The sequence below is a fragment of the Panthera leo genome, chromosome B4 (assembly GCF_018350215.1).
Source record: "Panthera leo isolate Ple1 chromosome B4, P.leo_Ple1_pat1.1, whole genome shotgun sequence".
NCBI lineage: Eukaryota > Metazoa > Chordata > Mammalia > Carnivora > Felidae > Panthera > Panthera leo.
The window spans coordinates 26,216,367-26,228,642 of NC_056685.1; the positions used below are offsets into that span (position 1 = coordinate 26,216,367).

The 12,276-nt window shown below is 45.2% G+C and overlaps 1 long non-coding RNA gene across 1 annotated transcript in view; it reads left to right on the forward strand.

Annotated features, from left to right (window-relative positions):
- LOC122225516 overlaps positions 1-12,072 on the forward strand; it is a 31,385-nt gene extending 19,313 nt beyond the window's left edge. The window contains exon 3 of the long non-coding RNA XR_006205217.1: positions 11,647-12,072. This is a non-coding gene — a long non-coding RNA (uncharacterized LOC122225516). The remainder of the gene's footprint in view (positions 1-11,646) is intronic.
- Positions 12,073-12,276: the final 204 nt, after the last annotated feature.

Here is a 12,276-nt window from a genome sequence, read left to right on the forward strand (position 1 = left end):
ACATGTCCTTCCAAAATCAGTGGCCTATCATTCCCAGAATGCAGTAGGATGACATTGGGGAGGACAGGAAGCAGGGCCTTCCCTGTTTGCAGGAACCTGAGTGTGAGGCTGACATCAGGCGACCATGGTCTCTTTGGGATGAAGCAGGAAGTCACCACGCACTAAGCCTCTGAAGCGTGTGAGCCAGGAAGCTCCAGGTCCGGGGCCCAGACCAGAGAGTTCTGACACTGTGGAGAGAAGCTCCAAAGCAACGAGAGTTGCTACGTGGAAGCCATTTTTCCTGACGGAGGACTCACAACTGCAACCAAGAGATGAGTTTGTCTTTTCAAGGAATCCTGGGTAGAGTGCGTTCTGTTCAATGACATCTTAAAAAAAAAAAAGAGAGAAAAGAAAAATCAAGATCCCTGTGGTAGGTATCGGTCATTGGTTTCCACTTACTCAACATTTTTACAAGTCTTAAGGATCCTATAAACTTTGAAAGTTGTAGTAAAATATTTATAGAGCAAGTCAAAGAAAAGTATAAAACAGTAGTCTAGGTGACATTTTGACATGACTAAAATTCCTTTCTACCTCTCTTACTTTTTGATTCGTGAGGGGTGTAGGTACCTGGCCTGGTGAAATTTCAACTCATTTCACCCCATAGACTCAGAGCTGTGTGATTTCCACAGCTGCTATATTATTTCACTTTTTTTTTTCTTCCTTTCTAGCGTTTACTTTAGAAATCCAAGAGATGATTTTGATGAGAAATGACAGTCCAAATTCACGGTGCCACTGCTGAAACCTCTCAGGTCATTACCCCTTCTGCATTTCCAGGGAAGGGGCGTTGGAGCTACTTTTCCACCGGGCATGAGAGACCCTAGAGTAGCAATTGCTGTTTCAGGTTTCTGGGGCAGATATAAAACGGAGGCCTGAGTGGTGAATTCTGCCACCCCAAAGCCCCAAGATAGTCTTTACTCAAGCAGTCATAGGACCCTGGTGGACCTCCATCTGGAGCAGTCACATTATGTCTTTGTGCCTTCCCTTGACTGGCCAATGAATGTTTAGGGTCCTTCCCTTCCTGGCCAGGGTTCAGGGCCTCTAATAATAGGGTGCTATTCAACAACCACTGTAATGCCACGAAACAGTGGGGATTGATTTTAAGCAAAGTAGTACGGGGTTCATAAACATGCACGGGGCAGGAAAATGCTATCGCATATAAATGTGTGCAATATTATTCCAGGAAAAACATATGAATGTTTTGGAAGTCATAAGGGATTTCCTAAATAACTATGGTGCATGGCAGCCAAGAGGTTTTTGCTCAAAGAAAGCCCCAGATCATAACTGAAAGTGCATTATGAGGCAAAGAAAAGGTCGAGAACCATGGGCAAAAGTAATGTCTTGTTTGGTCCTGCTACCATAACTTTCGGGGTGAAATTAAGTTCATGTCCTTTTATGCAAAACTATGCTTATAAAGTAAATGGGGTAGGAACCTCAACAAATATATCTGAACGAAAGCCTCTGAATAAGTGTGGCCTTCAAATTAGCCATGGTGGAGACTCTCATCACCATGACATATACATTCGCCTACACTCCTTTTTGTTGTTGCTTAAACCATTTTTGAAACTCTTTGCTCAACCCCACTCATTCCCTAGATTAAAAAAAAAATGCCCCTTAGATTGTGATACATACCACGCCTCGGAGACTCTTGAGGTTTTGTATCCATTACTATTGGAAATATGCCTATTTCACTGTATAGTTAGTTATTTTCTGGGTTTATGCCCCATACAGGAATGTATACTGGCACAGAGTAAAAGTGTACAAAAAAGCGTGTTGCGTGAATGACCTTCAGAGGCAGTTTGTGACCCGCGTAAGAAAATTCGCCTAATGTTGTAGACTTCTGTGTGTTTTATCCCGAAGCAGTATCACCTGATTTGATCACCTATATTCACCAGCTCGGTTTTCGAATGAGTTTTGGGTGACTTTAAGAATCAAACGCACCTTCTTGGTATAAAGATTTATAACCACTGAGACTATTTTAAAAGAATGTGCTCTTGGCTCTGGAGGCATTCCCAAAGGAGGAATTTCCAAAATATTTTGAGCCATGACTGCATCATTGTGTAGTGATGCCCAGTGGAAAAATATTTTTTAAAGCAATAGAACCATTCTGTAAAAGTTACTAAGAGTTACTAGAGGCTGGGAAATCAACTCGCCGTTGCGGCGGACCTCCTTTGTTTGGGGGAAAAGTCAGCAGAATTTCTATTTGTCCACAAACAATCCTTTGTGCAATGAGAATCGTTGTCAGTTTGACTCTGGGTATTGTAAGATGAGATGTGATGTGCTCTCTTTAGTATCAATCAAGTCTAGTTTTCGTAGGACACTGTCCGCGCAGCTTCTCTGACTATGGATTTAGATTTCAGTGATCGTCTCTAACGTTGTTCCGGGAAAAGGTGTGCGTGTGTGTGAGTATGTGCGTGTTGGAACACATGTACATTTTGGCAAGTTATTTGTTGAAGGACCTTGCAGAACCCAGAAGGTAGCGTGACCCTCTCCTCGCTTCGCATTGGGGAAAAGCCTGGGAAGAGCAATTGAAACAGGGGTGGCCCAGTGCTCTCGGGGTCAGAGCCCCAGGCGTGGTGCTATTAAGGCCAGTGGATGGAAAGAAGCCATTGATTATCGTGGCTGGTGTTTGGAGCCACGGAAGCTGCGTCGCAGCTGGTGCGGGTTTAAAGGTTCCCCCTGTAGGAAGGGGAAGCTCCCCTTGCCAGTCATCTTGGGGTGAAATAAGCAGGCTTGGCATTGAGGCCTGGGGCTGTGAAGCCAGCACCGGATCCAGGGGTGGGAAGGAGACCTGGGGATTTGTCGAGAAGAGGCTGAGCCAGCTCACTCATGTGAAAGTTAGCCAAGAGGTACAGGGAAGGTCTGAGGTTGGCTTTTGGAGCTGTGAACCCCTGGAGGAGCCACTTTTAATAAGCATGTAAATGTTTCTCTGAGCAATTGTGTCAACCCTGAGTTGTACTTTGGGGAATTAAAGGCAGGGTCGGTGTCTGCACTTGACTTGCTGTGCAGGAAGGGAAGGCGGAGTGGCCTGGAGGAAGTCAGTTTCCAACCCGCTCCCAGCGACGTATAGAGCTGGGTGTCGGGACAGCTGGATGGATGACAGATGGCCCCTGGGACAGGTGGGCGGCACACCCAGCATCTCAGAAATTCTCCAGAATGTTCACGGAGGAAAACCAGGGAGAAGGTAACTCTTGAGTCATGCGGTTGGGCCTCAAAGTGGTGGCCTTTTTGGTAATTCCAGGCGGGTGAGGTCGGGGACATACTGATTCTAACTGAAATAAGTGGACCGACATATAAGGTAACTGCCATGAAGGTTTTGTCTTTGATACCTGAGAGCTAATGAAAAAGAAAACTTAAGAGTGGAGAAGAAAATAGGGGCGCCTGGGTGGCTCAGTCGGTTAAGCGTCCGACTTCGGCTCAGGTCACGATCTCACGGTCCGTGAGTTCGAGCCCCGCGTCGGGCTCTGGGCTGGTGGCTCAGAGCCTGGAGCCTGCTTCCGATTCTGTGTCTCCCTCTCTCTCTGCCCCTCCCCCGTTCATGCTCTGTCTCTCTCTGTCTCAAAAATAAATAAACGTTAAAAAAAAATTTAAAAAAAGAATGGAAAAGAATTAAATCCCCCATTTCACCTGTATTTAGAGCTTCTCATTATGCGGGTGAAATCCTCACAATTTAACTGAAATATTAGTTCTCAGTGAGTTGTTGGATACTCTCGACTGTAATCCTTCTTCCTCTGCCCTTATAATTTCCCACTCCCCACATCTAGTCTTCTATGTGTCAAAGACGCCTCACATTTGTCCCTTCTCTCCATCTCTGTTGCTGTCACACTAGTCCCAGCCACCATCCTCCCTCCTTGGCTTCTGGTAAATGGCTCCTAACAACATAGTCCTTGGAGGGCAGCAGAGAAAGCTTTAAAAAAATGTGAGCTAGAACCCGCCATTTCCTGTTGAGAACGCTCCGTGAGCTTAGGAGAAAGAACCCCAAAAGGCCTTGTTCTTCTGATTCCCTCCTCTAAGGGAATCTCCCCGTCTCCCCTTTGTTCGTGCCTTACAGCCACACAGGCCTTTTGCTGCTATTGGGTTTCCCTGGGACCAGCTCTTTCCACTTTCTGGAATGGTTCTTTCTTGGGCTTTTGACATGACAGCTCTTTCTCTTCAATCACATGTCACCTTAATGTCACCTCCTCAAAGAGGTACTCCTTGACCACCCCATGCAACATCCTCCTTCTACCCCAGTTCCTTCTATCACATCATTGTGCTTATTCTGAGAAGTTAGAGTGACTTCAATGAATCGATTACCTTTTGTTTGTTTGCCTGCTTCCAGTTTATAAGCTCCATGTGTTCCAGAGCTTGTCTGTCCTGTTCACTGTGGTGTCTGTCCCTAACACCTAGCGCATGGTTGGCTTCGTAAAATGAGTGCTAAATAGATTAAATAATGAATGTACATTGGGGACATTGGAAAGGCGCAACAGTGGAGACCATTACTAAGTAAAAAGCTTTATTTCTAGCTGAACAAGTGTATACATGGGGTCAAGAAGTGTGGGCTATACATATATCCTAGAAGGGTGGACTCTAGGAGGATACACACATACACACACACACGCACAGCTCTTCACTTCAGGTTCAAGGTGTCCCTGCCTTCCATTCAGAGTCCACTTTGGCTGGCATTTGTTTACGTCAGTCCACACACCCAACTGGTCCTCCATGGGCAACGTGGAACTTTATTCTCCATTCCTCAATTCTGAGCTCTGCTTCTCTGGATCTATTTGGGAGCCTCTCCCATGGGCCTTCCAGTATCCCTTGGTGTCTTCAACCCTTCTGGTCCATCCGTGGTACCCTGCCCACCGCCACTCATTGTTCTAGCTCTTCCTGTCTTTGGCCTTCTTGTTGAAGTCTCAGCCATTCCATTTCATCTTTTCCTCTACCCACTGCCCTGGATGGAGCCAAAGGTTCAGCTCCACTTGTTGGGAGAAGGAGGGTGAGGGACAGCAACTCTCCAGTCTGGGCTCAGGCTCCACGCAGATGGTCTTCAGCCTTTTCCAACTGCTTCCCTAGAGAAACTCTTGGGTATGCTTACACTCAGAGTCTCTTTTTGTCTACTTTAAGTTGTTTTGCAAAAGACCCCCTAGTGTGACATCAAGAGGGAAAAATGCATCACACTACACTGATACAAACAGAGAAGTGTCTCAAAGATGCTAATTGCTTCTTGATTTTTTTTTTTTAACCTACACAAACATTTGGGATGTGTGGGTGGCACAGTTGGTTAAGCGTCCGACTCTTGATTTCAGCTCAGGTCATGATTTCACGGTTCATGAGTTAGAGCCCTAAGTTGGGATCTGTGCTGACAGTGTGGAGTCTGCTTAGGATTCTCTCTCTCTCTCTCTCTCTCTCTCTCTCTCTCCCTCTCTCTGCTCCTCCTGTACTCTCTCCCTCTTTCTCTTTCAAAATAAATAAACTTGAAAAAAATAGATCTACACAAACATTGAAAGCTCATGAGGTGCTTCCTAAGTATCATCTGACACATTCAACATCTCTGGATCTCCAGGGCACCCGGCAGAGCTGAGGAAGCTCTGCAAGTCAGCTTTCCTCTTTTCCCAGGCCCAGGAAAACCAACTTGTCACAGTTAGGTTACCTTCTTGGTAGAACTGAGTGGGAAGTGCTGTCAGCAATTTTGCAGCAGTTGGATTCCCAAACAGGGAGCAGTTTGTGTATCAGCTTATTCTGTTGCGTTACCACATCAGAAGATTGTCTGGTCTACTTACGCGGATTCTTTAAAAATAAGAGACAATTCAAAGACGTTTTTGTTTTGCAAGACACTCTTTGAGTAAACTGTCTTAGGAACGGGTCTGGAATTATGCCTGGTTCCTGTCGGTGAGCCTGCCCCTGAACTGCGGAAAGAATCGCTTTATGGTGCTCAAGTGTCCTGTGTATATGATGAGGTGGGTGGAGGGCCTTGTTAATGGTGATGTCACACTCAATGACCTTCTTATGTTCTTATGTCCTGATTCCCAGGAACAGCAACTTCATAAAAATGTTCCTCTCACTTAAACTACCCATTAACCTTTCTAAGCTGGCTAATGATTAATGTCATTAGCTTCGGGATGGGATTGACAACTCCCAAGAGGTTATGGCACCCACAAGGGGGTGGCTGTAAGAACTCTAGCCTGCTGTCCTCAGTCTGTCTGGGTGTGGAGATAATGGCTTTACCCTTCCATCAGTGCCGTTTATTACAGTCATAATTATGCATCTGTTCTGTCAGCACCTGCCCTACTAGAGGGAGAGAGAACCCAAATAACGATGTCAAGTTTATCAGACCTGCGTGATGTGGACATCACAAATGACGTGGCAACCTTGTGTTTGGGAACCACAGTCTTTAGTTTCTGAGTCTACTCTGATTTCCTTTATCCTTGGCCTCGTTCTATCAGGTTAAACTTTTACGATATTACCATTTTCATAGGTCAAAAATGGCCAAATAGGAGAAATTTCATAGGTTCAACCCAATATGTTTTGTCCTCGATGGTTCTTGACCATAGGTCACAGGTCAAAGGTAGCAAGTGAGGAGACTCAAACCCAAGTGAGAGAAACCTCCGAGTTAGGGATAGCCCATCTCAAATTCTAAATTGCCCTGGAGAAAACTGTATGGTTTTTGCACACTTCTGTGCCCATGTTATACGCCTGTGGCTTTTGAACTGTTTCTTCTTCTTGGGTTGAGACATTTAAGGCGATGAGTTCATAAAGTTTCATGTCATGATAAAGCCTAAAAATAGTTTCCAAAGCATTTGCATTAAGTTATGAGGGATAAGAAGGTTGTATTTACAAAAGAAATGGTTGCAGTCTTAGCGGTCATGTGCGACACTGAAAATCATGAAGGCCTACGCTCAGGAAGACTTGTTTGAATTAGTAGCAGGTGTACTTCGAGACGGCAGAAGGCACAACTTGTCCTGCTCTTTAGTGATGGATAAGGGAAACAAGAACGGAAGAAGTACTTGTGTTGCTTTCCTACCCTGTGACTCATCTTTCTGTGGATTTTATCTTTCCATCCTCATAAAAATCCAGTGGGACAGACATTGTTATCACCCGAAGCAACCGAAGCTCCAAGCAGGGTTAAAAACAGTGCCAAGGTCCATATCCCTAGACGTTGGCAGAGCCAGAGTTTACACACCCGGATCGGTCCTATTCAAAACCTCACCATGTCCTTACACCTGACTGGATGACCCAGTTCCTGGGATGGTCCGGGTTGATGCCTTTGGTTCAAGCATACTCAGGAGTGCAGTTTGGGACTCTGCTTACTGCTAGTACTCCCCTAACTCACTGGTCCCCTCAACACATATTTAAGGAGGCCTCTTCCAGGACAAAACACTGTGTTTTGGGGTTGTATCAACATTTTGCCTCCCGGCATTCCTCTCCAGGGATCTTAACTTTAGGGGCTGCTGCTCCCAGGGGAGCTTGGAACTCATAGTCAAAGAAGCATATTCTTTTAGCAGTGTCTCTGATGGCTGTGTTAGCTGTATTTTCTCGTCAGAAATCCAGGATAAAAAAGATTTCTAAATCACTTTGGTACAAGACAAAATGGAACGGTGTTGGAACCCTAAACCACCAAATTGTTTGTGGGTCATGTGATTGCTATGAGTTGATGAGCCGCGGAAGCAAGTCAGCTATGCCAGGCACTTGAGAAGGAGGACGGGAGAGAGGGAATAAATAGTTTTGATGCTGGCTTTATGGTTGTGCTGCTTCTCAGAGTGATTCTGTTTTAATCAGTGCCCATGGTAAGGATCATGGGTAAATCCCATTTTCACATGTGCATGCAAGTACAAAACTTGGAACTAATGAAGACTAATGCGGTAATTTAATACATATTAATCTGTTTGCTTACTTATTCTGCATCTGTCACAGCCTATAAACCCCAGCAACCTAGAAGTTGCTAATTCTACTCAGTTGCCAGACACACAAAATATAGAAATGCCAAAGAGAAAGCGTGGAAACTTAGCTTGTCCGTGGAGGGTTAAGTGGATCCATTGTTACTCACAATGGCTTGTCTCTTTATTCTGTTTGAGCTTGGGTCGGCTGTGTGCACAGAATTTCCTCAGAAAGGGAAAACAAACGTATATTATGTAGCATTCACTGCATATTTTTGGCCATTTGCTCCTTAAATGACTAGCTGTGACAAGTTCCAGCAGATTTAATTCAGCCACTGAATACAAGGTCTGGCATAGTAGGAGTTCAAAAAACATATCAATGGTAAACATTTGCTGAGTTCCTATCCTTATATTATCCAGAAGAAGTATAAGTACTTATGGTGTTTTTCTGGAGATGATGGGCATAAATAAAGTAGTTAGACATGAGGCATTTATTTACAGAACAAAACTAGAAAGGTTAAAATAAAGTGAATTGAAGATAATCAGCAGTCAAGTTAGTTACTACAGACCCCAAAACGGTAATATTTGTCCAGTTGGTTGCATTTTGTGTGTGTGGGGGGTGGGGTGGGGGACACAGGTTTCATGGATCTGAGCTCCAAGGCAGAAAGGGCGTGGACAGTGGAGTCTGGGTCAACTACACTTAGTCATTGGACAGCTCAGAATATTGCTTTTCTCCTCTCCACAGTAAGGCTAACAGTATCTACTTTCAAGGATTGTTGTAGAGATTTGCAAAAACGTGAGCAAGGCCGTGTGCAATGTCTGGCTGAAGCAGGAGTCAACACATGGTAGCTGTTATAGCTGTTATAACCATTGTGGAGGAGGTAGGACTTGAAATGGGTCTCAGAGACTGATCAGAACGTCAGTAAGTGGTGAGAAAGGGTAAAGGCGTCTTCCATGCTGATGTGTGGAGTTCTCATTCATTTATCGTCACAGTCATGTAGTTTTTCATTACATGAATATTCCACAGTCTATTCAATCTTATTTAAGTTATTCCCATTTTCTGGCCTCTATGAACAATATGATGTATTCGTTTTCTAGGGCAGCCATAGTGAACTGTGCAAATGGGAGAGCTATGGACAATGGAAATTTTTCTTTCACACTTCTGGAAGCTAGAAGTCCAAAATCAAGTGTTGGCAGGGCCACGCTGTCTCTGAAGGCTCTATGAAAGAAACTATTCCATGCCTTTCTGGTAGCTTCTGGTGTTATCAGCAGTCCCCAGTGTTCCTTAAATTTGCAGACTCATCTTCGTTTGTCTCTGCCTCTACTGCCATATAGGATTCTTCTTGTGTGTATCTGTAGCTTTTCTACTCTTTTTATAAGGATCATGATACTGGATTCAGGGCCCACCCTATTCCAGTATGGCTTCATCTTAACTTAAATAATGATATTTGCAACTACCCTATTTCCAAATAAGGTCATATTCTGAAGCTCTGGGGAGGACACAAATCCATACAGCTATGAACATTCTTGCACCTGCCTCCCGGTGGACCTGAACCAGGGGCTTTGAGCCACCCCTCCATGTAGATGTTCTTCCACTGAGATCACTGGGTCCTAAAGTCCGTGTATCTTCACCTTTATAAGATTAAGCCAAATTGCTTTTCCAGTTAGTTTTGCCAAATCACTCTTCCACATGCAGTATGTAAGAGCTCCTGTTGCTGTCAGAGCTAAAAGAAATGTCGCTAAACTAGTGTTTGTAAAGTGGTACGTAGGTATGGCTTAATTTGCATTTCCCTGATTAATGTCCTCATTAGTTTTCTCCTTTGTGAAATACCTATTCGTATCTTTTGCCAATGTGGTTGTTGGTTTGTTTGTTTTATCCTTAACTTTTTGGAGAAATTCTTTCCCAGTTACGTAAGTTGTGAACATTTTCTCCCGGTTTGTGGCTTGCTTTTTTACTCGATGGAGTCTTTTGATAAAAAAAAAAAAAAGTTGTGAATATTAACGTAGTTCTTTTTCTCTAAGGTTGGGGATTTTGGGTCTTAAGAGCCCCCACCCTCCACTTTGAAGCCATAAAGATCTTTCCCTCTATTTTCTCCTGAAATTTAAAGTCTATCTATCCCATTTAAATCTGTAGGCCACCAGGAAGTGACTTTGGTGGACAGCGTGAAATCAGGATTCAATTTCATTTTTTTCCATATATGGATTACCAATTATCCTTACATCACTTTTCTGTAATTTTTTTAACGTTTATTTATTTAAAAAAATTTTTTTTTTTAACGTTTATTTATTTTTGAGACAGAGAGAGACAGAGCATGAACGGGGGAGGGTCAGAGAGAGAGGGAGACACAGAATCGGAAGCAGGCTCCAGGCTCTGAGCCATCAGCCCAGAGCCCGACGCGGGGCTCGAACTCACGGACCATGAGATCGTGACCTGAGCTGAAGTCGGAGGCTTAACCGACTGAGCCACCCAGGCGCCCCTAACGTTTATTTATTTTTGAGAGAAAGAGAGAGAGACAGAGCATGAACAGGGGAGGAGCAGAGACAGAAGGAGGCACAGAATCCGAAGCAGGCTCCAGGCTCTGAGCTGTCAGCACAGAGCCTAATGAGGGGCTCGAAGTCACAAACCGTGAGATCATGACTTGAGCTGAAGACAGACGCTTAACAGACTGAGCCATCCGCGTGCCCCACTTTACATCACTGTGATTCCCTGTGATCTCCTGTGTCACCCCAGTCACGGTACTTAACACATGTAAGTCTGTTTGGGCTCTCTAACCACTTGTCTTCTGGTTGGTCATTTGAATTGTCTTCAGATTTTTGCTATTATAATGATTGTGCATGACTAACAGTTTTGCACGTATGTATTTGGTCCACCTCTGCCATTTATTTCCTTAAGATGACTATCTAGATGTGATTTTGCTGTACCAAAGAGTAAGCACATTTTGGTTTTCTTACTTTTTCCCCATGGCTGGACACCTTCCTCACCCTGCTGCCCCCCACGTGGGTGTTCTCACCTCACTCAGGCTCTGACTCCCTGCACAAGGCCAGCGCCCCACGTGTGGACACCGTCCTCACCTCTGAACGGCTCGCACTGCATATTCCCAGGGCCACTGTCGTCCCCAAGGGCCCCTCTCCCACCTTACTTGCCTTGTTCTGCATCATCTGTGGCTTTCGGATAAAACTATTCAGGAAGGAAAGGGAAGAGAAAGGAAGACAACCGGAAGGGCTTGGATGCATTTTAGAGGGTTTTTAGTGATAAATTGAGAAACCACTCTCACAGAGGCTCTACCAATTCCCAGTTCCACCCCCCATGTATGGGGGGGTGCAGGTAACTTAGGGGAGGCTCCAGGAAGACAAGGGCTGGTCTTGTGCACTGCTGGATCCTTTACACAGTCCCTGTCACAGAGCTGATGCCCAATACAGACTTGTCAAATGAATGACTGTATTTCTGATTTTCACCAGCTGGATTCTTTCATTAAAAAAAAAAGAAATCCACTTCGTCCATGTGGTGTCAAGATGGCGCCATCTTGGAGCACCTGAGTGGGTCCGTCGGTTGAGCGTCCGACTTCGGCTCCGGTCGCCGTCTCTCAGTTCTCAGGTGCAAGCCCCGTGTCGGGCTCTGTGCTGACAGCTCCGGGCCTGGAACCTGCTTCGGATTCAGTGTCTCCCTCTCGCTCTGCCCCTCCCCCGCTCATGCTCTGTCTGTCTCTCTGTCTCTCAAAAATAAATAAACGATATGGCGCCATCTCGACCTCCCCAGGGCCCAGCACGCTGCTCCGAGAACTCCGTTTTCTGCAGTGATTTCCATCACCTCAAATCAGAAGTCATCTTCCCAGGTCGTCTGCTTCCCGAGTGAAATGCAAGACCAACGTGTGCCCAGCAGGTAACTGGTGACGTGACCATACAACCAGCACGGGATCTTCTTTACACCGTTGTGGGCGAGGCCACCAGCCACGGAATCTAACAGATGTGGGTTACATGCTGGCCCCCCTACGTGGTAGCTAAACCTTGGGAACTTTAATCTCTTCCACCCTCAACCACAATTTCCTCATTTGTGTAACGTGGATAATAATGCCTGGCACGGAACACTAACGTCCCCAGCCTGCTGCACACAACAGTTAGGAGCCTCATAGGAACGTCAGCCTCGGAGAGCGGGGAGGGCCTGCTGGCCTCAAACTTCTTCACTAGCTCAGTGGAAATGGAAACGCATTGCCAGGGGTGTCAAAGGACCAAAAAAAAAAAAAAAAAAAAAAAAGCTTCATTTTTAATTTGGTTGAACAAACTGCCTCTTAAAGTTGTTGTTGCTGTTACCGAGGGCTTTGATCCCTATAAATGTCTCCTGCCTTGCCCAGGAGAAGTGTACCGGGGGGGCCAGTAATGACTTCATAAA